Genomic DNA, 26,232 nt, shown 5'->3' with positions numbered 1-26,232 from the left:
CACCTTTGTTTCATATGCGCTTCCAGACACTATTTTGTCAGACTGCTTCTCTGCTGCCATCTGCCACATGGCCACAAAATGTAATGGGATATTGGTAGGAAGGTTCAGACTCTACTGCCATACCACCAATGTCCACCTCTGATTACATGGGCCAACATCATAAAATAGGAGGCATTACTTGTGGAGCTCATAGGAGAGGTTGTGGAATAATGCAGAGGAACAATAGGGAATTACACACTTTCTATAGAACAAGAATTGGGATTTTAAGTATTTTTTTTTTTAAATCACAATCATTTCTCTCTACTGCTACAGGCTTTCATTCAAGAGAGTTCGCTAAGCCAGTCTCTAGGACTCTGACTCTGCAACTCAGAGTCTTCTCTTTACTCCTCAGTAAATATTTAGTCTGAATGGTGCAGAGCTGTAATGATGTCTGGGAATTAACCCTTGGTACCTGTTGCAAAATCAATTCTATGTATCTCATGGTGAACAATCTCACTGCTGCCTAAAATTGTGCTGCTGTTCTTATGCTGCTTTTGTTATTCAAGATTATTTTATTCCATGAGATGAGTGCCTTCACCTTTAGCTATTAAGAAGTTCCCACTTCATTTCCCAGCCATTTTGGGGAAGAAGGCATTCAGCTGGTAAAAGCACGTTACGAAGAACTACAAGACAGGGATAGTCCTTCTGAGTTCAAATTCCATTTCAGACATCAGAAGTCCCTTATCTCAGCTCTCTATCTAAGAAAATATTTACCCATTATAATGATCTAACTGCAGGAAGGGGCCAGGGTGCTATTTTTCTCAATTGCCTGCCTGTCTCACTGTGGGGTGAGGCTCAAACCAGGGTGTGCACCACTCCCAGATCCTCATGGTTGGTGCTCAACACCAGCAGCGTCAACTGGTGCAACTCTCAGGGTGACTGTGACAAAATCGTGGCACTCTCAAATGCTTCCTGACCTTTGGATTCTGTGTTGGTATTGCTTGTGCATAATAGTCATCTCGTATAGGCATCTCCAGAGTAGTGTCAAGGCAAGACTAAGTAGCTTTATGTTCACACCTGAAGATAAAGCATGAATGGAACTAGTCTGGTTAGGCTTAAAGCAGGAAAGAACCCAGGTGAACTCTGGCTTGTTCTGCTGTGCTCCCACAAGCAAAGAGGCAAGCTGATCCCTCCAATTGTAATAAGATATGGTGGGAATGGTCATATTCTTAGTTTGCTTGTTGCCTTCAACCCTCCTTCTCTGTAATACTAAATAAAATGAATACTTCAAGAGTATAGGTCATTTTCCCTGGTCAGCTGCCCAAAGGGAGGGGACAGAGGGTGGTAAACAACTGACACATGGGCGTAGTCTGCTTTAGCCTTAATAGTGGAGGAAAGTGGCATTTTTCAGCCTACGCTTGGGAAGAGTGAGATGTTGGACATGTGAGATGGGCGTTCAGAATTTCTGCAAATGTTGGAAGCAATTGGTTGAAATGTAGGCAGGATAATGGAAATACCAACTTAAAACTCTTTTTTTTTTTCTCTTTTTCTTCTTTTTTTTCCTCCCTGTGGTAGGTGTGGGCCTGAAAAATACGAATGATGTCAAAATGTCAGCTTTGTTGAAGTTTTGAAACCATCTGACCCTTTCTAAAAGGTCTCTGAGCAAATATTTGTACGCTTTGTATTCACAGGCTCAGTCTGGAGCCCCGGCTCTTGTTTGGGTCATTGCTGTGCTGATGTAGTGGGTCTATAGCATCCAACAGGTAACTGAAGCAGATGTGTCATATGAGAAATGAAAGAATACATGTAGGAGGCTCTGACATTTTTTGCACTGCTCAAGGCACCAACAACATCCCAAGCTTTCTCCAGTGCAGTCACCTCCTAATATTTGTACACAAACTCAACGTTCTTATGTTTCCTATCAAGTTACTATACTGCAGCAGGGGGAAAGATAGAGCTCCCAGGGTACATTTGCTCTCTAATTATCCGCTAGATTAGAGGTGAGCCATTTGGAAGAGATCTACGAGCAATCTGGTTTAGCTCTCTGCAGACATTCCTCTCCAGCCACAAGCAGCTCATGAGCAGCTCAAGTGTAGCTCTAGTGCCAGGGATCTGTCACCTTACTGGCAGCAGGGCTGGGCTGGCTCTTTGGCAATCCTAATTTGTGTAGATGTCTGAGTCCAGGGCTGCTGGGGCATGCTGCATCACTTCTGTGTCCCACAGAGGAATGGAGCAGCCCTTGGGTAGAGCTGCTGATGGTGCAAGTTAAACATGTGAGTTATAGCAGGTCCCAACTCAGGCTGTATTTACATCTTACAAGGTATATGAAGATCTTAGAGTAGCTGATGGAGGGAGCAAGCCCATAGTTTATTATGCAATTGTATTCTTCCAGAGTCTGGGAAGCACATTTGTCTCCTTTGATAGATATTATACTGAGACACAAACCTCCAGAGCTGCTGGGTAGGAACGTGTTGGGTAAATGTTTTTCATTATAAAATATTTATTTGTTAGACACGAGTCCTTTCATGTTGTGTATTTGGGAATGCATCCATTTCAGCAAGATAGTCTAGGAATTTTTTGTGTGGAATTTCTGGCCAAGATGGTCCTTTGTCATGGCATGGTCACTACTGGGATGGCTGGGAGACTGCAGGTCGGGTCTTGGAGCTGAAGCTGGCAGCATGGGGAATTAAAGCAGAATGGTGCCCTGGTTTTCAGATGGTGCTGGCACTCTGATTTGTTTATCATTGTGTGTTTTTGTCCTTTATTGCAAGGAAGAAAAGTCTTCCAAAATTTTTGAGAACTGTTTTTGTCACAGTAGAGATGGGAAAGTTTCCAGACTCTCTAAGATACTGGCAAATGGAGGAAGCTGTTTATAACTTAGCTCAATATGCAACTTTCCCAAGGTTCCACATCTGTTCTGTTGCAGAGCAGGAGACTTAACCCCAGTTTCCTACAATGAAAATGATGGTACAGAGGCTGCCTACTTTCTATGTTGAGAATGGGCAAAGCTGGCAACCAGGAACCAGAGACCCAGGAGCCATGTCTTTATCTTTCGGCCATTCACTTTCATTCTCTGTTTAGAAGCTAGTTTGTCAAATTGGTCATTCCTTATACCATCTTAAACCTTTTTCTTCCATGAGGCTTTAAACTCTTTATGACTTCTGTAGCAAACAGATAAGGATTTCGAAGTGCTCCATGGAAGAGATCTTTTCGAGTCAGCAAATTGAGATCTTTCCTGTTGCCCAGGGCAGTATTTATGAAGAGACACAGTATTTTTGCACAGACATGGTATTTGGGCCTACCTACTCCTCCTGGAATATCCACCTCAAGTCATTTCTCTTTGGAGTTAGCCAGACTGCATGGCTTTTCATTTTTTAAACTCTTTCCAGCAGCCCTCTAAGTCTTACCTTAATTTAGCCCAAAGTTTGGGGAAATAGAGCTGTCCAGGAGCCAAGCAGAAAGTTCAAGTTTTGCTTGCATGAAAACCAGCAAGAGAAAATCTTTGCTACCTCTGTGCAGACCAGAAGGTGACTGGATTATTCTGCAGTCTTGTCAGAAAACTCATCTCTGATTTGTAGTTCACTGAGATTGTTCCTCATTCAGAATTTCTCTTTGTATTTTAAACTTGCTTTTCTTCTTCTCTCTCTCTTTTTTCTTTTTTCTTTTGTAATAATTCTCTTATTTTTCACTAGTGGAAATCTAATTTTCTCTCCTCCTTTCCTAATATTTCTATCTCTATAGTTGTCTTCACACTGCGCCCATCTTCCTTGATTGAAGGAGCTGCATTCACAGTTGGCACCTCTAGCTTGCAGCTACTATATTTATGTGGCAGTACGTATTTTTATGTGCTGTAACTCTTCTTTACAAGAAGAGCCCACAAGATTGATGAGTGAAGCAACATATTTTAAATATACATCTTGTAAATGTGTTAATGACAATATGGGCTATAGGTCCCTGTGGAAATGAGAGGAGACATTCTTTTAATAAACAATGGAGCGCATCCAGTTTTTCTTCCTACTTAAGTTATTTCCAGCACATTCACTAAAATGCTACCAGATTCAATAATATCTGTCTCTTTCTTGGCTCCTTACATACATAGCTTTCTTTCTTGACAGCAAGTCCAAGATTTTTTGGAGCCAAAGCAGGAATGATGATGTGTTTTTGTTGTTGTTGTTCTTCTAACCAGCTGTCTCTGCTCATCTTGCTGTCACTAGGAGAAGACATCTGCTTAGTACATTCAATATTTTTGCTTTGATTCTCAACAGGGAGGTCAGAGCCGAAGCAAAAATGGCCCCCAAATTATTTGTTACCACAAATATTTCCTTTAAGGCTGGGGTACTTGTTTATTCAGTGCAGATTCCTTAAAGAATTTGACCAATTCTCTTGTAAAACAAAGCACTCATGGTTTCAGTGCTGAAATCTGGACATGAGACATTCACCATTAGCAAGCTATCGTGCTAGATACCAGATGGCATAAAACACAACATATAGTGTCTTCTGCTTTAATTATATCACATCACCCTGATGAGATACTATAAACCTGTTGGGTTTTGTTATTGTTTTTTTTTTCTCCTCACCAAACAGAGAGTGAGGCTCCTTAATGAAATTATCAGCTTCTTTACTATCTTTTTGTTTGTTAATTGCATCAATTTTCATTCAAAAAAACAGTCAAGCAGCCAGGACTAGCACTAGTCAGGGCTTGCCTGTGGCCACAGGGTGCCAGGCAGTCCTTTCTCTAGGCACTAACAACCCTCCTTCCTCATGTACCAAACATTCAGTCTAGCAAAACACTTCAATCCTTAAATCCGCCCCTGTTCAACAGAACATTTAAACCTAAGCTAAAATCCCACTGGATTCAAATTGGATTTAAGCATGTCCTTAAAATTAACTGTACTGCATTGGCAAGTTGTTCAACTGCCTTTTTCAGCTGTGGGACTTAGCAGTTTTACAAAGCTTTGCCATTCTTTCCAACTTCAGCATAGTTACAGGAGAGACAGCTACAGAGCAAAGCAGGGAGTAACACCCGAAATGAGTGCAGAGGGAAATCTGTATGATCCCAAAAGACAATACCAAAGGCCTGAGCTAACCAGAGCGTGCCTTGCTCAAGAACAAAATGACCTCGAATTAAGTAGGGCTAATTGGCAGTTAGAACATGGAGTTTGGTGAACCACATGCAACGCAAAGATACATACAGTGCTGCAGAGGGGGTCGATGATGGGGGTATATACTGATAGAAAATTATTGGGGGGCTGCTGGAAATTGTATTTCTCATCAGGAAGGATTCCTTCAGGGTTCTGGCCCAGACTTGATCCATGCTGTCCCAGTGCCTGCCCAGCACATGCTTTGCATTCCTGTTTGGATGAAAACACACCTGTAAAGTGGAGAATGACAAAGCTTGGCCCACTATTATTCCTAGATTCCTCCTACCAGGCAGCACACAGAAGTATATCTCTAGATCAGGAACATGTATCCTGGTTAGAAATTAATCCAGGCTTGCAGGTTGAGTCTTTTCTCCCTTCTCTGTCTCACATCTACGCTGGTGTTTCCTCATTCCTTCCCCAGTGCCACAGGAATGCTATTGCTGTGAGCAAGAACACTGCTTGGAGACCAAAGGGTCAAATGTGCCACTCAGTGTATTGGTGGCAAGAGTCACCAGCATGGTGTGGGAGGGAGGAGAGGTCAAAAAGAGCTGTGATTTTAGGCCAGAGGAATCTCCACCTGAACTAATGCTATTCAGTTGTGATCTTTGCTTGGGAATTAGGTGGCAACTGTCCCAAAAATGCACATACAGTGTGTTTTCCAGCATTTCTGGCCTTTACCCATGGCAGGATTAGTTCACCAGGTGGGTGCCTTTCCTGTTGTTCTGGAATTGCTGCTAGTGAGGGAATACATCAGCTCCCTATGACTTCATCTGATTAAGAGCTGAATTGCAGCAAAAATGACTTAGGTTAGAGATAAGAAAAGCTTTTCAAACTGAAGCACTGAAATGGATCCTCAAGATATCCTTAGGAGGAAAGCAGGTAATCATCTGTCAAGTACAGTTTAGACAAAGCTGCTCCGTCTTTATGGTAGGAGGGATGAATTACCATGGATTCAGGCTGGATATTAGGAAAACTTTCTTCTGCAAAAGAGTGGTTGGGCACTGGCACAGGCTGTGCAGGGAGGTGGTGGTGTCACTGAGCCTGGAGATGTTCAAGAACCATGGAGCTGTGGCACTGAGGTCAGTGGGCAATATTGGGGATGGGCTGATAGTTGGACTAGGTGACCTTAGGGATCTTTTCCAACCTTAGTGATTCTATGATTCTGTGGCTTCCCAAGGGCTCTTCCAACCTTGTATCTGCTTATTTGTTTGGTTGTTGTGACATATGCAACCAATGTATCACCAAGAAGGAGAGACTCGGATTCTAAACAATGAATTTTCATCTGTTGAAGTCTGGAAACTTTGCACAAAATCCCTTTGCCTGCGGCCTGGTGGGAAGTTTTGCTTCAGGCTGCTTGTGGTGTGTCCTTTATTGCACAGTGAAAGCACACTCACACTTTTGGTTTCTAAGGGCTTCTCAGACACAGGAAGGTGAACTGCCTGGTTTAGAATTGTACAACACAGGAAAAATAGAACGGAGACCAGGTTTCCAGGTTTCTAGTCGTGTTCCTTAACCACTAAAAACTTCATTTCCTGAATTAATATTGGTCCAAGCTGGCTCTTGTATTACTGCCTCTTGAGTGGCCTATGCTATGTCAGGCATTTCAGTCTTGTGCTGTTTAATTCATTTTGCTGCTATTGTGCAGGGTGCGACAGATATTACCGAAGGAATGATTGCACGCTGCCAATATTTTTGATTCTTTCCAGGCAAAGAGCAGATTTTCACAGCCAGGCTCAGCACCTTGAAGTTTCGACTTTCATTTCCAAAATCTATGATATTGGTCATGATAGGAAATTGGAAGAAAATAGAAAAGGCGCCGCACTTGACGAAGCAGTGACCATTTGGGGCAGCATGTTGCAAAGGTAATGGGCTGGAGATCAAACTTCTCTGCTGTGCTGCAGAGGATTAGTCACAGTTCACCTACCTGCAAAATGGAGGCAGCAGCAATACTATCTCATTCTTTGGAGGCCCAAATCTTACAGCATTTGAGATCATTCAAAGGAAGCTGTTATGGGCGTGCAAAGTATCTTCTCTTCTGTTAACGCGGCTGGAAAATTGCATAAGCTTGATGGATAAAGAAGCAATAACTGTTGGATATGGGACAAGGAAAATATTTGACCACTGGTTTTCTCTGAAATCCTAAATGGAGGACGCTTGTCTCTCATCTTGGGCCAAACGGTTTCATTTGGTTCTCAGACACTTCCCTTAAATACCGGTTGACTGTTGCAGATCTGCAGAAAAAAAGACTTCATGGAGATTAAAAATAACAACAACAGCAACAAACAGGCAAAAATTCCTCTGTAAATTTGCTTACGTTACAAAGCAGGGCTCTGGTGAGAGCCACCACGACACACAGTGACTGACAGCCATTGGTGGCAGCAAGTCCCTTGTCACAACCACCCCATCCTTGCAGCACCACTGGGAGCCTTCCTTGGAGCCTGGTGGTCAGAGCACTCAGCTAGGAGACGCATGAACTGCTGCATGGCCATGGAGGGAACTGCATCCAAATCTGCAGGGCTGTGGGCAAACCCTTTGGCACTCAGTACCCAGCCCTGTCCAGCCGTGCTTCAGCAGCTGTGCCCATCTTTCACAACAGACCATGCTTGCAGTATTACTGGCACTTGAGGTACACCTACGGTATGGGGCCCTGCTGACTCATGTGCTATTCTGCTTTGGTTTTGGATCCCAGCAGGGTTTAGACACAGGGTAGGCGTTTAGGACAAGGCCAGGGTATTTCTAGTCAGAGTGCTTAGAAGCCTTACGTGGCTCTGATGACAGGCTGGAGTCAGCACTTCTGATAGCATCTGCCCCCTGTCCCCTGCAGGAATTTGGCAGCCCTGGTACCCGGGGCCAGAGCAGGACACACCGAATGGGCCCTAAACAGGGAGGATTTGTACCACAGTTGGATTTGTAAGGCACGCTTCCCAAGCAGTGGCATCTCCTGGGGTCTCCAATCCACCAACACGTGAATCTGAGGAGCACCTCCTTGTTTTGGAGAGTTCAACAACCTGAAAGGAAAAGAGGGAGGTTGGAAACTGAAGCCTTTTAGGCGTGTATTGTCCTTTTTTGGGTTCTCATGTGAAAACTTTCTCTCCTGGGGATGTTAAGCAGGACCACGGACATTAAAGCTGGTAATGGGGTAAGAGTGTAAACAACTTCTGAAAGCACACAGCAGAGCTCTTGATTGTCAAAGTGAAATACATTTAGAGTGCTTAAAAACTCATCCAGCGCTCTCTTTCCAAATGAGTAAGGCTTGGCACTGGGCCCCTGAACACAGCGTAACCCTTCTGCCTTCCCCTGCTCCTCAGGACAATGCATGATCCCAGGCTACAAAGCTGCAAACCCAACCTAGACCCAGAATAAAAACAATCATGCTCATGATCTAAATTATTTTAATTCCAGTTTTTAATCAATAACCACAAAACAAACTGAAAGAAAGAGCAGAAACAAAGTTTTCCTCCCGCATCTCCTTAGGTTTTGTATCGAATCTGAGCAGGCAATAGAAACTTTGTAAGGCAATGGAAACTTTGTAACCCTGAGCATCGTCCACCTTTGTGTGCTTCCTCAGCATGGGGAAGAACAGATAAAACATGTCAGGAAAGGAGCCCCAAAACCGCAGCACAAAACTCCTCTAGGATCAGTTGAACGCCGGCAGCTCTGCCCGGGGGAGTGCAGACGCCCCAGGGCCTACCCCCGAGTTTCGGGGCGGGGGAGGGATGCTCGCAGGGTCTGGACCGGAGCGGCATCGCTGTTCCCCCACCCCCGAGGTGCCGCGAGCTGCCGCCCCAGCCCCGGCCCCAGCCCTTACATGGACAAATCTGCCTGCAGGGAAAGGCAGGAATTTGGGCCCTTGACGTCAGCCCCGGGCAGAGCGCAGCAGCCCGGCGGGGTGGGAGGCAGCGGTCGCCGCTTTCGCTTTTCGTTTCGGGGGTGTCCCCGGGAGCTCGGGGCTCGCAGCCCACCTCCTCCACCGCAGGGGAGGTAAGGGGAGCGGGGGTGAGAACGGGGCATGAGATGGGGGGGGGGGGGGGGGGATGCAAAAGGGCTGGAAAGACCGAAGGGAGGGATGCGAAGGGCGGAGTGAAACAGAGCCGAAGGGGGACGGCGGGGCTCGGAGGGGCGCGGTGGGGGCTGGGGGAGCCGCGGGAGGGGCCGGCCGGAGACGGGGAGCGGAGCACGGAAGGCGCCGGCGGCGGGCGGAAGGGGCCGGCGGCGGGGATGTGGGGGGCCGGGGGAGGAGCGCGGCCGAGCCGGGGCGGAGCGGGGCGGGCCGGAGCTCCACCGCGACCCCGGCCCCGCCTGTGGGCCCACCCCCGCCGCCTCCTCCCGCCGCCGCCGCCGCCGCGCTCGCCTCCGCTGCCTCCTCCCCCCCGAGGTATTGTTGCGAATAATAACTTGACCCCTTCCTCTCTCCCCCCCCACCCCCCATCCCCGATCCCCGCCCGCCGAGGCAGCTGTGCAACAGCTGGAGCCCCCCCCGGCCGGGGCGGGTTGCTCCGCCGGACGGGAGGAGGGGGGTCCCACGGTTGGCTCCTCCCCACGCCCGGGGCACCGCGGCCCCTCTGGCCCGGGGCGAGCGCGGCAGCGGCTCCGGGTGGGGCTGGAGCTCCCTCTGACCCCCTCCCCCCCGACCCCATTGCCCCCTCCCTGGGCCCGGTTCGGCCCCCTCCCCCCCGCTGACTGCCCGCAGGTGCACCTGGTCGGGTTGCGGCCATGCCCCCTCCCCCCCTGCCCGCCCTTCGCCGGGGTGGCGGTAGTCAGTAACAAGTTGAGCAAAGCTTTGGCAGCTTTTTATACACCAGGGGAGGCCCACCCTTCCCCAACAGGTAAGTACTGTAGAAATTTCCCACACCCTTACGTCACTCAAGGGCTTTTTTTTTTTTTTTCCCCTTTTTTTCCCCTTTTTCCTTCCCCTTTTCCTCCCCCATTTCCCACCCCTTTCAAACAGACAACTCGTATTCCTGCCATTGTGCAGGAGAGCTGAACACTCTCCACGCCCTGGGGCTGCGCTTGGGACAAGGCAGCGCTTCCCGAGTGGGAGGTGTTGATGAAGAAAACTGCTGTAATTGCTCTGTACCTCGAGGAGCAGCGTGGCCCCATGGGTGAACACAGCGTTGGTTTCTGCTGCTTTCTTTTCATATGGGCTTTTCGGTTTCTACATTCATGTGAAATTGGCCCCCGTTGTTTGGTTCGGGGTTCAGGTTCCTGTTTGGTGGCTGTCTCTGACCTAGGTGATTTGGTTACACAAAAGCTTTTAAGAGTTTATGGGAACCACCGTGCTGGCTGATGCATCTTCCTACACATCCACAGTGCTGTGCAGAAAATAGTTGTGACCCATGTGGAATGCATAGTTTCACACAGAAGCCTTCAATTTTGGTGAAATAGTCCAGAATAGAGAGAGGTTCTTTGCTTCCTGGATCTATTTCCTGCAGAGTTCATGCTTATACTTTCCAGGAATGAATTTTTGGACAAAATCTGAGAAATCGGGGAGTTCCTGGACACCTGTGGTCTGGGTTATGTAGCAGGTGTTGGCAACCACACAACTAATTACCAGCATGGGGTCTGAGGAAGGCAGGGAAATGCCTGGAGCTGCAAATGGGACCCAGTGTTTCATGTGCCCATTACCAACAGCTGCTCCCTGTCCTGCCTGCAGCAGCGTGATCTGGGGATGGGAGGGTCTTTCTGTTTCTGTGTGCAGCAGGTCTGCCCCAGACAAGGCTCAGTAGTACACCACGAGATGGGATTTTCCTTGGGAAATATATCCATCTGAGGACAAATATGTGCCATCATCCCACTCTACCTCTTGCCCTGCCCACCCACAATAAGTCATCCTGTGTTTATTAGCTCCCTCATTCCCCTCTTTTGGCTATTTAGAGTTCTACTAAGAAGGCTACTGAGTGGAGCTCGGGAGCAGCTGGAGGCCACTGTGGGCCTTCTGGGTCACTCTTGGCTGGATGGAGGTCATGGGTAGGGTGGTGTGATGGGTCAGTCAGTTGAGCCTTGAGTTTATTACTGTGCATAGTGGGCACCTGAGTGGCTTTTAGGGCTTCCTCACCAAGAACCAGGCCTGTAGTGTCTGCTGTGAGGACACATAGGTCCTATGTAGGCTGCAGTGACCTTGTGGGCAGCAGGATGAACTCCTGGCTGGGGAAGAAGGACGTGTCCAGAGAAGTGAAGCTGAAGTGGTATCTCATGTTAACTTCTATAGGTACAGGCCCAGCATGTAGTTAGCTCATGTTATGATCTTGTGTGAAACCAGGGCAAAACAACAAGAATGGACCTCTACACTGGTGGGCTATGAGTGGTTTTCAGGTCCAATATCCCAACAGTCGTGGAGGTACAGAAAAGTTCAGGTGCAGGAACCTTCCAGAGCAAACTGGACATCAAAAGTGCCTATTTAACCGTGCTGTGTTTCTGAGAGATGATGGGCTGCTCTCTTATACTGCACCAGTTCCCAATTCTGGTAACTCACATTTCCAAATGGATTCAGTTGGACACTGCTTGCCAAAGCTCATGTTCCCTGAGGATGTGAAGCTCTGGAGCAGTGAGTTTTGCAATGCACTGAGGCAAAGTGTCAGCTACGCTCTTAGAGCTGAAGTGCTTTTAAATATATAATGATCATCAGTATATATTTTTAATTAAAAGTTTATAGTACAAATTACGGTATGGAGGGCTGCGGTCAATGTGGAGACAACAGTCACGTCGTTTTAGTGCCTGACTGTTGCTTTGTTTGTTAATGTTGTGGATTGGGTTTGACTGTATAATGTTTGCTTACAAACCCAGAGCGATTCCCTTCTGCTTTGTGAAGTCTGGTGGAGGGTTCTGTGGAGAAAGATGGCAAAAATGGTAGGGAGATGTAAAACCTCACGGAGTTTAGAATCATAGAATAATAGAATCGTTAATGTTGGAAAAGACCTCTAAGATCATCTAGTCCAAATGTCCACCTGCCACCAATATTGCCCACTGACCACGTCCCTCAGTGCCACTTTCCCATGGATCTTGAACACTTCCATGGATGGTGACTCCACCACCTCCCTGGGCAGCCTGTGTCAGTGCATCACTGCTCTTTATGAGAAGAATTAATATCCAATCTGAACCTCACCTGGCCCAACTTGGGGCTATTCTCTCTTGCCCTACCAACAACATGGTCAGCAGTTTGGTGTGGCTTTTACAGAAAGGAAAAGGAGTCTGTTCCCTTGTACCACTGCTTGGGAAATGTTGGGTGAAAGTGAGTGATTCAAAGCAAAAAGAAAGAAACGCTTTTCTGTGTAATGTGTAACTAAATGATTGAATTTATCATGCAGAATATGGCTGAGGGCAAGAATTAAGCCAAGTCTGGAAAGAAGACAGGACAGTTGTATGACCATCAGGTGCTTTGCCAGTTAATAGTGTTGCCTTCTGTATCATAAACATCAAATTGGAAACAAAAAAAACCAAACACTTCACACAGGTTTCTGTGAAACATCTCTTGCTGGCTGTAGCTGGAGAAAAGCAGTAGCTTGGGTGGATGACAAGTGGTTTGCAATAAGACAGTTTCCATGCATCTGTGGGAACTCATACCCTCAGGGTGCCCACAACAGTGTCTCCATTCCTCACTCATTGTGGTTGTGCAAACAGTGCGAACTCAGTAGACCCACACAGCAGTGCCTTTCTCCTAATAAACCTGCCTGACCACTGGGCTTTGAGCTGGGTTTCAGCCATGGGCTGGTCCTTCACCTCTGGCTGTGTGAGGTTCTGGGAAGCCCTTCAGATGTTGTGAGTTCAAATGCTCATCCCTGAGGGTGCACTGAGAAGTTTTGGAAGTGCTGTAGTGATGACAAAGAAGTGTGCATTTCCTGCACACTTGTGTGTCTGTAAGACACATTACTTTTTAGACATAGATGAAGTTTGAGGGGAAAAAATATGAATGCAAATTCATGTCTATATGATCTTGTAGAAGTCTGGGATTTGGCACCTGTGCTTGCTGTATGCACGTGTGAACAAGACAGACTCTCACCCCACTAAATCATCATCTCCTTCTGCTCTCACAGCAGGGCAGTTCTGCTAAAAACTAGAGAGCTTACTGGAACTGCAGCCACATTTGAAAAGCAGGCAAGAGTGGGGGAGATGGAAACAATACTTTATCTGAGGATGTGGGTTACCAAAGACACTGATTTGGAAGGCACAATAACTTTAAAGAGTGTGGGTTACCTATAGGAAAATACAGGAGACTTGAAATAACTTATAAACAACAGTTCCATCTGAGATATCGGAAGGCAGATGTTGCAGTCAACTTGTGCATGGGGTGTCTGTGAAGGACAGTGTCAGTAAAGTAAGAAGAGCTCAGTGTTTTGTTCCTCTTAAGGTCAGGAGCGCTTTGTTTTGTAAAACAAAAACAAACACAGAAAAGAAAACAACAAATCAAACCGAAAACCACAGACCAAAAAAAGCCCACAGAGTTAACAAGCTTTTGACAGCTCGCGCCTGCCCAAGGAATGGGGGTTAGCTGTGTGCTAAGGGCTCTGCTCTTTCTCTTCCTCCTACTTCTGGGCATGGCAAGCAGGTAGAGTTCAGAATGTGTCTAACCAAACATGAAAAAAACCCCGCTACCCACGCTTAATCATTGTGATTAAGGTTACTGGTAGAGACACCTTAGTGCGGAGACTGCTTTAATCTCCAAAGAGTTGGTTTCAATCATGTTCTGAGCAAGCACGAGAGCTGGCATGGAAATGATCATTTTAAGTAGCTGTCAGCAAGTCTCTATCCTTTTAGGTTGTCGGTATCTGTTGTTGGAATCTGTGGGTGACAGTGACACACGTGTGAGTCACTCAGAAGCGCTTCCAAACTATCTCAATATGCTCAAGAAAGGAAAACAAACATCGGTAGAGTTGTGGGCTGCTGATAACCTTTTCTTAGAAAAGAATACAAGTTTTGATCATTTCTTGGTGAGGATGCTCATTGGTTCCCTTGTGGTGTCAAGGGCTACTCATAATACAGTGATTCCTCAGTAACACCATAGTTAATTTATTTGACCTGAGGGTGTGGTGGCGATGGGTGGATGGTTGGACTGAGTGATCCTAAAGGTCTTCTCCAGCCTTACTGATTCTATGAGTTGGGATGCTTGAGGGTCTCTGCCGTTGTTAAGCCAGTTGTGATTCAGTGCGAAGTGGATGGTGCTCTCTGGGGTTTATTCCTCTTGGAGAGATCCCATTTTGCACGTAAGTGGGTTTATGCACTTGAGCATCCTCTGAGTAGGTGCCGTTCAGCACTTGGCTGCCTTCCTCTCCCTGCTGCCGCTGCCCAGTGATGCTTCAAGGCAGGCAAACTTCCGCCAAATCTTGTATGACTGTGCCGCCAGTGGAATGGTTAGTTGAGATTTAATACGGCCATTATCTTAAGGTAATAAAATATCAACTAACTTGCCATAACTATCTTGTTTAATGTCTATTAAAAGCCCCACATACTTCATTGACTGGGTGAAATTTAATAGAAGTTCAGCTAAGCATTTATTGCTTATTTAATTTAAAAATAAGTTGATCTCCACAGTTGGTAACAGGCACTGAGGATTTAATTAACATTCAGTAAACTACCCTGTTAGCTCTGAATTACACAGTCAGGTCTTGTTTATGCATCCATTTGTAACTCCCCCCTTCCCCTGCTTCAGGCCAGTGGATGTCAGTGTCAGGAGCTGCAGTTCTTCCCTCTTCTCTTTCCTCCTGGGCTCACAAGACAAGCAGATAGCGACTGCATTAGCCATGTGGCAATGCTGTAGTTAATTACAAGCTACACACTTGGTTAAAATCATGATAGTAAAGCTGCAAAGTCCAAGCACTTCAAAACTACAAAATGCAGGGACGAGAGTCATCGGTGCAACTTTAATTTGACCCCACTGCAACTAGATATTATGATATAGGCACTTAATTGCTGGAGTACCTGCTCTTTGTGCTCAGAATGGAGGGTGATGCTTAACGAGCCGCTATTTGGTTTCTTTTTTTGTGCAGTTTCTGGCCCCAAGCCTTATTTACTGCCTGCCATTCAAACTCAAGGCTGAATACAGGATTATTAATTTCCTTTTTTTATGCTTTTCTGGAGTGCTCTTTGCTCTTTCATTGGAGCATTTTGCATGTTGGGGTGACTATTTCTGTGTTGCCCTCCTGAGGCGAAGGAAAGTTATTCTCACCATTTCACTGACGGGGCACTGAGGCTTGGTGAGAAGCTGAGAGTCGTATCATATCGATGCTGAAGTACAGGAGGAAAAAAAGACATTTAGATCAGGTTTGCTCACCTTGGTTTGCAGTTGTAATTGATAACTAGAGAAATATAGTTTAAAAAAAAGAAGTTTATAAATACAGAGTGAATTTAGCATCTTTCCACCCAACTCTGAAGATTACTCTAAACTGTTCATTGCAGTTGGACTTACTTTACAGCCCATCTCCCTCATCTTTTCCATTTTTATCAGCCTCCTATGCGTTAATGTCATCCCTGACTGTGGGGCAAGGACTGTGTGTGGGTATCAGAGTGCCTGGCTAAGTATGGAGGCTGGTCTTTGCTTCTGGCATTTGGGTGCTTTTGAATCCAAACTATGATAGTGGGAGATCCAAAAGTGGACCATGAGGATGGTTGAGGTCCAGGTGGTATCTCTCTGTAACGTATTTCATAGAACGGAGTAAGGGGAATGGAGACCTCACATTGTCAGCTGTATATTCTCCAGTGGCTTTTTTTCCTGTGTACAGTAAAACCACCAATTTTAAGGTATTTTAAGCTTCCTTTAGAGCTGTAGTGGTTCTCCATCACTTGTTTAGTGGGATGTTTTGTGGAACACTGCCTGTCCTCACAATGCTTGTTCTGCTTTCCTTAGCACATTCCCATTTTGGAGTGTTCACAGGGGATCCTCTCCGTCCTAGAGTTCCTGGGGATGTGCACAGCAGTGCTTGGGAAACACAGCACTGCATCTTTGCCATTTAAGGAAGGCTTGGTGAACCTTCTGCATAGTAAGTCTGAAATTCAAGTGCATGAGTAATCCAGCTGAATGCTCTGCAGCTACTTGTTTGCCTAAAGATAAGCAAGGGTTTAGAGCATGTTCCTGAAACAGAATCCTAATTTGCTTCAAATGCAGACAGACTGGGAAGAAACAGTGGGCAAAAGGGTTAATGTTACCTAGAGAGGTCTGGGTTCCTTTCTGCTGAAACCGTGCTGTGACATGCAGAATGGCAGTACCCTCACTGCAATAGACATCCTCATACAGTGCAGGAGATCACCTTGTGAGTGCAGCAGATAAGTCATATACATCTAACAGTGGCATTAGGCACATCTCTGTGCTACTGTAGGGATAAAAAGGCAGCTTTCTTGGCATGTAAGTCCTCTTTCAGTATAGACAATTGGGACTGAGGCCATAGCAATACAAGCAAGCACGCCTTTCTGAGGCACTCCACCTGCCCAGGTGTACTGTTGTACTTACGGCATACGTATGTTGGTTTGTGATCCCCACCCCCTGCCTTTAATTTATGAGTAGGTATGGGTTGTCATCTCCTCTTTATACTGCCTTGTATACTGCTTTACTGCCATGTACCTCCGAGTGAAAAAGAGATGATTCATGCTCCAGGATGTTACAATGGCTGCCTGCACGGGTCATGCCCTGCTATGGAGAGTGTGAGACCACTCAGAGGGATGTCATACCCATACCTGCACCACTGAGTTCCCTGCATGCGGTAATGTGTGCTTGTGGTCTGTGTGCACCCTTCTTGTTTCTCTGCCTGGGGTGGTGTTTTAGCTTTTAGATCGTGCTGTCACATCCAAAAAGCTCTCAGAGAAGTGATCTGCTGGATCTAGATTTGTTGTGTTCAGGGTTGCTCCCCATACCTTGAAGGTAGATTGCAGTGAAGCAGGATTAACCTTATGGTTTTTTTTTTTTTTATAACAACTCTTGATAAATTTCTCATGTCTCAGATGGTTTGATTCATACCTGGTTAAGGGTGTGCGCCCTCATTCATGGGTGGATCTGGATGTACAAAGCTGGCTGTGTATATCAGGGTGTCCCACGCTGGATCCATCTGGTCTAATTCCAGCTGTTCTGGTGGAAGCACCTTTTAGGACAGGAATATTTCCTGTGTATTTTAGCTGTGCACATTCTACTGGAGGTGTAACAGGGATGATTGCAAACACATTTGATCTCCAGAACAAGACAAGGCCTATCCTTCTCATCAATGGCATGAGTAATTCTGGGCACGATGTTGCTATGTTTCAGGACTCCTGCTCACCCTTCTCTTTGTTTTGCTTCCCTATTCCACGGACACTGTTGTCTTGTGTTGTCTGCATCTCAAACTATGAACTGTAGCCTCTTGGTTGTAATCCAGAGGAAGGCAGTGAGCTCTTCAAGCTGTGGGTGTTGGAAGTCCCAGGAACCCAAGCAGAGGCTGTGCCTGCAGTAGGGTCTGCTGAGCTCCAGCCCTGGGAGCTGAAGATAACCCAGAGAGTGCTGGTAGGAGGGCAGAGAGTTTGACACAGGGACAGACTTCGGTTATGGAGGAAGATGAAAAGGATGTCAGAAGTGTGTGTTAGCAGAATGTGACTAAGATGGAGACCTGATAATGTACTGAAATGTATCTGCGGTGGAAAGGAGAGCAGCAGCTTCTGGCAGAGCAGCGCTGTACATCTAGGACTTGTAGTGTGATGCAAAGCAATTCTGAGTCATGTAAGTCTTATTCTAAGTCATGTAAGGTGCTGGTGGTTGTGCTGTTGCAGGCAATTAGTGTATATAACTCTTATCACAAAGTTGCCCAGGTCCATTTAGAACATACTTGGGCTCTTTGCTATTGTCTTGGGGAGCTTGGCTGCTGCAGTGCTCTTTATGGTGGCTCCTGAGCTGTGCTCACTCCTCTGTCTCATTCCTCAGCACTTAGTCACCGGAGGCCTTTGTGGGAGGGAGGGACACCCAAGAGTAATGTGTAACCTGATGCAAAGTCCCCTGCCAGCAGGAGTTTGGGTGGCTCATCAGCTGCAGTGTGGCTTCTTGGAGCCTGCAGGAGACCTGCTGGCTGAGAGTACTCAAGGCAGCACCTCATGCCTCCATCCTCGCTTCAGACGGTGAAATCTGGCAGGGGAGATAAGGCTACATGTGCAAATACTGAATGTAGGTTTAGGTCATGGTCCAGCATTCACATCCATAAATAAGCCAGTTCCTTCCTTATGATAACTTTTGTGTGCACTTCACAAACACAGACCAGCTAATCACAGCAGATGTTTGGCAGCATCCCGAGCTCATGAGGAAGTTAAATAGCATTGCACTTTGCTAGAGAGATTCCTGGGATCCAAGCAACACCTGTTAGAGGAGCACATCTGAGCTGGGACACGTCCACGGCAGTGTGAGCTCAGCTCTGCATAGCTCTGCCTTGGTGACATTGGGCTGTACCAACCACAGCAGAACTTCCTTCAGTTTTTGAAGGTGGGATTTAGACCTGGATATGCACATACACACCTGGTTAAAACCCAATTAAAAGGAGGTAGTGGTGGATTTTGTTTGCTGCCTTGCCTCCCTGCTGCTTTGATTTCCCCTACCTTTTAAGGGGAGTTTGGGAGCACCTGCTCCTGGTGCTCCCTGTTTGCCAGGCGTGTGCATCTGACTTGCCATGTGCTTTCTGCTGCGACCACTGCCTGGCCTTTTTGTCTGCATTAGTTTAATTGACTGAGGCGCTTGCAGGAGAAGCTATTCATTCCCCTGGTAACTGAATTTGACAATCAGAAGTTATTCTTGGGGTGAAGGATCGGTGCAGATTTGTTTTCCTTGGCTGCAGATCCATAGCCCCTAACAGTTTCTCACTAGTATGAGCCGAGGTTGACTTAGGTTGCCACTAATTAAAAGCCAAAAGGATATGCGATCCTCTCTGCAATAATTACCCTCCATAGGAAATAGGGAGCTGTGCTTGCTTCCCACTTATTTCCAGGCTCCTCCATTTCACCATTTTACTCATACCAGCCATGATGCATGGGGAGCTCATTCCCTTGGCTAAAGGGGAGTCCGGTCTTGGTGTCAGAGTGGCTGCAAGTTTGTGCTTGAATCCTTTCTCTGCTGAAAGTTGCTTCTGGATGAAAGGAAAAACGGGGAAAAAAGCACAGAGATGTTAAAAATGTTATGAAACCACAGAGCAACTTTTTCAGGGGGGGGTTGGATTTTCTTGGTGGGAAGCTATTGAAGGCAGGAGAGGTGTGTGTGCACCCCGCGTGCTGGAGCATATTTAGTCTCTGCTTTTTCTGGGTTAGAAAATTAAGAAAAGGTTTTGACTACACTCATTACCAGGAACTCTGAATGCAGCAGCTGGAGTTCCTAGATAGTTTGGTTTCAGATATGCATTCACTTTGATTTACACGTTGCTCTGGGCCCAGTGGTACAGTGAGAGATGTCTTCTCCTCCCTGCTCTCTCTGTATGTGTTGTTGGAAGGGCTGGAGAGCAAGGCAGCCACAGAGAAGGCACATAGAGCTCCTTCTGGGGGTTGTGTGAGAGTGTCCTGTAGCACCACAAGGCTGAGGACTGAAAGATGTCTGGTCCTCTGTGTTGGCACTACAGACAACAAAGGCTCCCCATCCCCACCATGACCTTGTGGTGGGCTTTTGGCCTCTGAGCACCTCAGGGATGCTATGAGTCTCCCTGGACCAGGCTTGGAGGCCAGAGCAGGATCAGCCCCATGCACAGTGCTCTTTGTGAGGATGTCCAGGCTGGTGCAGGAGGCCCTGCTGGTGGTCCACTGCTGTTCTTTGCTGCTCTGGGCACAAAAGCAGGCTGTGTAGTGCATTGGGAGCGTTCCCAGCATTGCTGTGATTGCAAGTAGCTGCAGACCTGCTGTATCTTCTTAATCTGCCTGTTTCACCAGTATCTGACTGTGCCCTTAGTGACAGGTTTTTTAATGCAGATTGAGTCCCCTCTTTTAATTGACTAAGCAGAAAGAACTTGGAGAGGGGATGAACCCATGACCTTGAGATAAATAGTTTCTTATTGAATCCCTGGGCCCCTAAACCACCCCCTCTTCTGAAAGTAGCGTAGTTTAATCAAAGGTCAGGGGTTTTGTCTTCTTTGAGAGCCTCAGCAAAAGAGGGCCAGGCTTGTGAACTCTTCTCGCTCCTCCATGACTGCAGTCATTCTTGTCCTGTCAAGTTCCCATTGAGCTCGCTGTGCTTGTTTTCTGTTCCTGGATGATGACTCTGTTGACCTTCTCTGGTCTCTGTGAATGCTGATAAAGGCTGAGGATTGAGTTAGCTGTGTTTTTGGGAGTTGTAACTGGATATATGGTGGCTATGGGCAAATGGCTTATGCAAGGCTGCTGTGAGCCTCTGCAATGTGCAGTCTTGCTGGTTTCATAGGAAACTCTCTTCCCTTGCCAGCTCTTCCCCCACATATGTCTCCTGTTTCTGGACTGAAGGCTGTGTGGTATCTCTCAGTGCTGCATGGTCAGTCCTGTGACTGCTGATTTGTGCGTGGCCTCTGCTCTCTGACAGTGGCTGCTCACAGAAATGCTTTTTTCCTGCATGACTTTATCCTTTGTGTCCTTCCTGGGTGATGACCAGGCATGTGGCCATACCTCTTGTGATGGATGCAGTGTGAATTTTTCTCCTTCTTTTCTCTTGACTGCAATTGCTACCTCTCCTGCAGCCTGGTGGATGGCTGGTGTGGAGCTGGTCTCACTTGTTTGCATGTCGGATGCCAGCTGACATGGTGCTGTGCCAATTGAGTCTTTGAAAACTTCAGCTGGCTGGTCTGATAGAGATCCTTCTCTCCAGAAGATCCTGCAGTTCCTTTCTATTTTTCTCTCACTTTTTTTTCTTTCTTTTTCCCTTTTTTTTTTTTTTTTTTTTTGGTGTTAACAAAAGCAACAAACAAACCACTTGGTTTGATAAATGAAGTGCTGGCTTCAGTGCTGGTGATGGAATTCCTGCTGACAAGCTCAGTATGGTGGAGTAGGAGTGGTGAGGACAGGTATGACTGCAGCGTTATGCTGTGTGGTGCTCTTGTGAATCACACCAGCGAGACGGAAGAAGGTTTGAAGAGACTTTCCTTGGTCTCAAAATGTTTCACACCATGGTGTGATGTTGCACCCACACAGTGCTGGCATGTGAGACAAAGCAGGCTGTGCTTTTTCTGTGCTCAGGTACATCAGGCTGGAGCAAATTGGTGTGGCATTCTCTTGGAAGAACATGGAGAATTAGTGGTCAAGGGATCTTTGTGCTGAGAAAATGTCAGCTACGTGGGCAGATGTGGGATCTCTGCCTGTGAACACCAGAGAGGGAGCTGAGAGACGCTGAGATGTCTTAGGGATGTGGTTAGTGGGCATGGTGGTGATGGGTTGACAGTTGGATTAAATGAGCAGCCCCAACTGGGGCTTTGGGTCTATTGGAGCTTGAACTTGTGCCTTATTTGCCCAGCTGGAAGACAAGGAGTGCAGACAGAGCTGGTGCTATGCAACCAGTGCTCACAGGTGTGTGTAGGGGCTCCTGTCCCTGCTGTCCCCACCTCTATATGATGCAACAGTGGCTCCTGACTGACACATAGGAGACGGGCCTGGAGCTGTGGTCATGCAGGCAGGTGCTCAGGCTGTTGTGTTAAGATAGATGCGTGTCTGACAGCCATGCTATGGAACGGTGTGTTCACAGGAGTGCTGAGCCAGGGGATTAGGATCACATTTCCTTTCCATTGTAACGCCGTGACCTAATTTGAGCTCCTATTGTTTTCGTTTTGGGGATATCATGCGGCACCTTAATTTAGCTGTTGATGCTGGGCTGAGGCTCGTGCACCCTGGGGTGGTGGGGGATGATGCTCTGGTGTCCTCTTGGTGAGAAGAGGTGGACAGACACCGCGTGTGGGCTTTGTCCTCACTTTTCCTTACCAGCCCCACATGGGAATTTGGGCTCTCAGCCTAAGTCCTCAGCTTCTTCATCCATCATCTTTGGAAAGAAGGTTGGTGGAGCAACTATACTAAGAAATTGTTCTTTTTCTTAACACAGATGTTGTAACCCCAGCTGAAAGTGTTCCTTCCAAGTCTGAAACTATAGAAGTTTGCTAGTGAGGTGAAAATGAAAGAAGACAACTCATGCTCAGGCGTCTCTGGAGATGGGGGTGTGAAGGGAATGGACGGTTCTAAGCCAGATGGAGAGACTTGCTGGTCCTACATTACTGTTCTTTTATAAATATTGTGATGGATTGTAATGCTCGTAAGTGGGTATGCTGGTGGGGAGTCCAGCTGGCTGCTCAGTAGCTGTAGCAGTTCTCAAATGACCTGGCAGAAATTGGGTGAAACGAAAGCCTTGAACCACAGAGAGCCTCTGGTCGACTCAGGGCTGTAAAGGTTTCATTTGCCAAGGGTTTTAAGAAGAGTAATGCCAGGGGTTTAGTTGTGGTGTGACCCTTACCCTAAATTCTTGCTGTTTAAATCCCAAATGGACAAAGGAAGATAGTACTTTATGATAACATTTAGCCTGTTTTTGTTGCTGTTATCATAAGCGACATCACTGACAGCAAGTGGGAACAGCAATGCTGTCTCTGTGCTGTGGGATTTGAGCCTGAATGTGGGCTGCAGGGGACCCTGAGCTGAGACTGGGGGCAGCCGGGTGCCTTCTATCTTCAGGAGCTGGGATGCAGTGTTTGTCCTCTGCTTCCTTGTGCACTTAGTCACTATTGGTCTGACCTCAGACTTGGGAGATGAGCAGCGTTCTGCTGGGGCTGCCTGGTGAGTCTGGCCTCTTCCTGGGGGAAAAGAATGGCATTTTTTTTGCTTTTGAATTGCAAAACGTTATCCTTTGTTTGAAACCCAGGCTCTGCGGTGCTCTTATACTGCATGAGAACGAAAGTGAAATCAATTATCCTTCTTTGATCAAGAAGCTGGGGTGCATTCAAGTGAGAAAGCGAACTGCCCCCCTTTTGCTCGAAGACTCACCAATGGGGCTTAGCAAAATGCAGACAGCAAACGATGCGTGCGGGGGGCGATCAATGAAGCTGCTCTGAAAATCTTCCACTTCCAGGAATGCAAACAGCATGAGGCCAGCAGCCTGTGCTTGAAAATACAGGGTCCAGTCCTTGTGTGCGTTACGGACCTGTAAATCACAGCTGGCAGCACAGGGAACTGCTGAAAGGTCATTCCCATGTGGGACCAATGGGCTTTCTGGCATGGGCACATGGATTCCTCACATTCCTTAGCCATCCTTTCCTTTCCATCTCTTTGTGTGTTTAAGATAGCAGGGCTGTGCTGTGACTGCTCCTGCTGCTGGGTTGCTGTAGCAGGAATGCTAAGACACAGCCTGAAACAATGATCGAGCACCTGGTGGGAAGGCAGGGCTGACCCAGGGAAGCTCAGGGTAAGCAGTGTACCTGAGTGACTGGAAGGGATGGAGCCTGGATTCACCCATTCCCAGACTTCATTTATGTGTTGGCAGTGGAGGTGAGGACATCTCTTGCTGGAGATCTCTGACTGCCTGTGGCCTTCTGAAGGTAAACAGCTCTTTTCCTTCATTTCTGTATCCATAGCTGCTGCATTTGTGCTTGTTCTCATTTAGTCAAAGATTTTGCCACCCTGCTCTTATCATCTCGTTATAGCATTACAGTTGCCATCCCTACGCTGTTGTCCACTTGCCCCAACTGGAAGCCATTGGGGCACTGCAGGGACAGCTGCACGCAGCTTCCTTGTCTACTACCTAAACGTGTCATGCCTGAGTAACTTCCCATGTGTTTTAATATTGCAGTCTATCTGAGGAAGCTGGGTCCAGCCCCATTGTGCCTGAAGGAGCAAGCTAGAATAGTCTGTCCTGCTCTACAGCCTGCAGGTTTGCTGTTTGGTTGCTGCTAACTTTCCATCACAGCTGGTGCTGACAGTCCCTGCTGCAACCAGGACCAGGGGTTTGGAAGTGATAAGTCCCACGATTGCCTGTTCTGACACATGTAGTGGTGGCAGATTTGCAGACAGCTCCTGGCTGAGGACAGTTTAAAACATAACAAGGGCACGTGCTTCCTCATAGAACAAAACTCCACATTTGCATGGCGTGTTGCTTGTTGCTTTACACCATCACAGGATCTGGCCTCCAAATAAAAGCATCAGCTGGGCCCATTAGTTGTCGGTGTGTGTATTGGTGAATTTCTGAGCAGGTGCTGCTGCCGGGAATGCTGAAGAGCAGCAAAGAGGAAATGTTATCTTGCGTGATCTTTGTGTTAGACAGCTTCAGCAATGTTCTTTTGAATCGAGCACTTTAATAAATGAAACCTGAGAAGCACGGGAACAAGTAAGCACAGAAAGCTGATAGAGATCCTGCAGGCATCTGCCCTGTGTTAGAAAGATGGGGTCTGTGTCTCAGGGCACGTGTTCAGGTGTAGAGCTGCCTGTGCATATAACCTGAGTTTTAAGTCAACGTAGGACTCCAAGCTGAGATTTTCATAGGAAGGCTCTTGTTGTCCTTGCTGTGCAGTGCATGGGGAGCTTGGGTAGCTCTGCCAGTGATGGTCAGAACTGCTGGAGCAGAGGAAATAACTTGAGATTTCTGAGCTGGGGACTTTGGCCAGCACACAATAAATATTGGCACCGTGTGGGAAAGACATAAAAATGCATATGTCAAAGCAGTGCAGGCTTTTAAGTGTTTTTCATTTAAAATGAAAAGGTCAGATTGAGTGGGGCTGTCATGTGGGGACCTGTACATGTACCTGCCAGCCCTACAGGAGCAGACCCCTGTCAGGCCTTGCTGGTGGCTGACTCTCTGAACTTGTCAGTGCTTGAAAACTGGCGACCAGAACAGTTACAACTTCAATTTTCCTCCTAGTGCTCAGGCTGAGACTGAGCTTCCTAATGTGTGGCTGCTGTATTGCTGTTCAGGCTGCGGCTTCTACAAGTATAACAGTATTGATTTAAGAAAACAATAGTAGGAATTGAACTCGGGGCACTTGTATGGCTTTTAAGCATAAACCAGGTTTATAGGTAGATCAGCAAACAGGAAGCCTTGCTTTGTGTATTGTTCTTGTGCTTTAAACGAAGGTGTTTTTTATCGCCAGGTGTTGATGTGTGCTGTCAGTGGCACAGCGTTGGAACCAGCAGTAGCGCATGGGCTGCTTCTGGTCATCGCATCTTGGGATTCTGCACTTAGGTCTCTTTCACCTTTGTATTGGGATGGCTTTGTAACTTCTGGGCAGGTTTTTGTGAGCTGTACCTTAAATTGAGCTAGTTGGGGGGAAAAAAAAAGAAGGAAATATTTTGTGAAAGTCATTCTTTTAATAAGTCCCTGTTGCAGTACTTTGTTCAGGGACTGCTCAGTGCTTTGACCACGCCGACTGATTCCTGCTGTTTGGCTTTGCTTTAAAATGCTTTTAAATGACAAACTGCCTGTTGAAATGCTTGAGGGTGCATTAAAATAAGTGGTCTGTACTGCAGTAAGCATAAAAATAGAGATGCACATGTGTGCACATCCATGTGCCTGGACTGGGAAGTCTGTCTCTGCAGCTGCTGCTCTGAAGGCATGGGCACAGCGCACCGCTGTGCTGGGTTCTGCCAGATGGGAACTGTGTTCTGCAGAGCTGTGTTACCAAAGGGACTTTCTGCTGTTACCCCTTGCAGTGCTGTCATTGCAATCTGGGATTTCCTGGTGTAGGATTATAATCAGAATTAGACACGTGCTGACCACTGAGCATCCATTGTGGTGAGCTAGAGAAGGGACCAGAGTTGTGTAAAGCAAACAGGGAATAGGCAGGAGTGGGTTTGCTGCAAGCTTATGGCCATGCAGTGGGATAACCAATGGGGACAGCCACAGCAGGGAGGAAAGGGTGTGGGTCAATGAGCTGAGTGCTGGCATCCTGTAACTGATCTGATCAACATTTCTTGAGTTAAACTCGCTGAAAGACAAACCTGAGCCAAGGTCTTCAAACACAGGTTGGATCCCAAAACATTGTTTAACCTGGAGCTCCCAGAGGTGCTGTTGTGGATTGAATTGAAGCAGTGTTGGAATCAGAGGGGAATGTTGTTGTCTTCTGCCTTTGCAGATAAGACCGAAGGGCTTATTGCCAGGAGCCTGTGGGAAGGACCTAAATTGTGTATAACTCTACATCATTTTAAAATGAAAAGTAAACTTGCGCAACCATAATATTTGCTTGTGCTTGTCTCCTCCTTGATGGATGAA

At 46.9% G+C, this 26,232-nt stretch overlaps 1 protein-coding gene across 12 annotated transcripts in view; it reads left to right on the top strand.

Moving 5' to 3' along the window:
* Positions 1-8,607: 8,607 nt before the first annotated feature.
* Positions 8,608-26,232, top strand: part of LPP (LIM domain containing preferred translocation partner in lipoma) — a 306,103-nt gene continuing 288,478 nt past the window's right edge. For 5 of the 12 annotated variants that reach the window (XM_032446707.1, XM_015871615.2, XM_015871622.2 and 2 more), the window contains exon 1: positions 8,609-9,101. The gene's annotated coding sequence lies outside the window, so the exon portion shown is untranslated. Of the gene's footprint in view, positions 9,102-9,435; positions 9,496-9,781; positions 9,947-10,068; positions 10,234-15,575; positions 16,091-21,652; positions 21,671-26,232 lie in introns of those variants that run through there. The other 7 variants (XM_032446703.1, XM_032446702.1, XM_032446708.1 and 4 more) reach the window with 7 other exon arrangements.

The sequence above is a fragment of the Coturnix japonica genome, chromosome 9, assembly GCF_001577835.2.
Source record: "Coturnix japonica isolate 7356 chromosome 9, Coturnix japonica 2.1, whole genome shotgun sequence".
Classification (NCBI taxonomy): Eukaryota; Metazoa; Chordata; class Aves; order Galliformes; family Phasianidae; genus Coturnix; species Coturnix japonica.
Note: the sequence above shows the minus strand (reverse complement) of the source record. Positions and strands in the feature narration are given on the sequence as shown.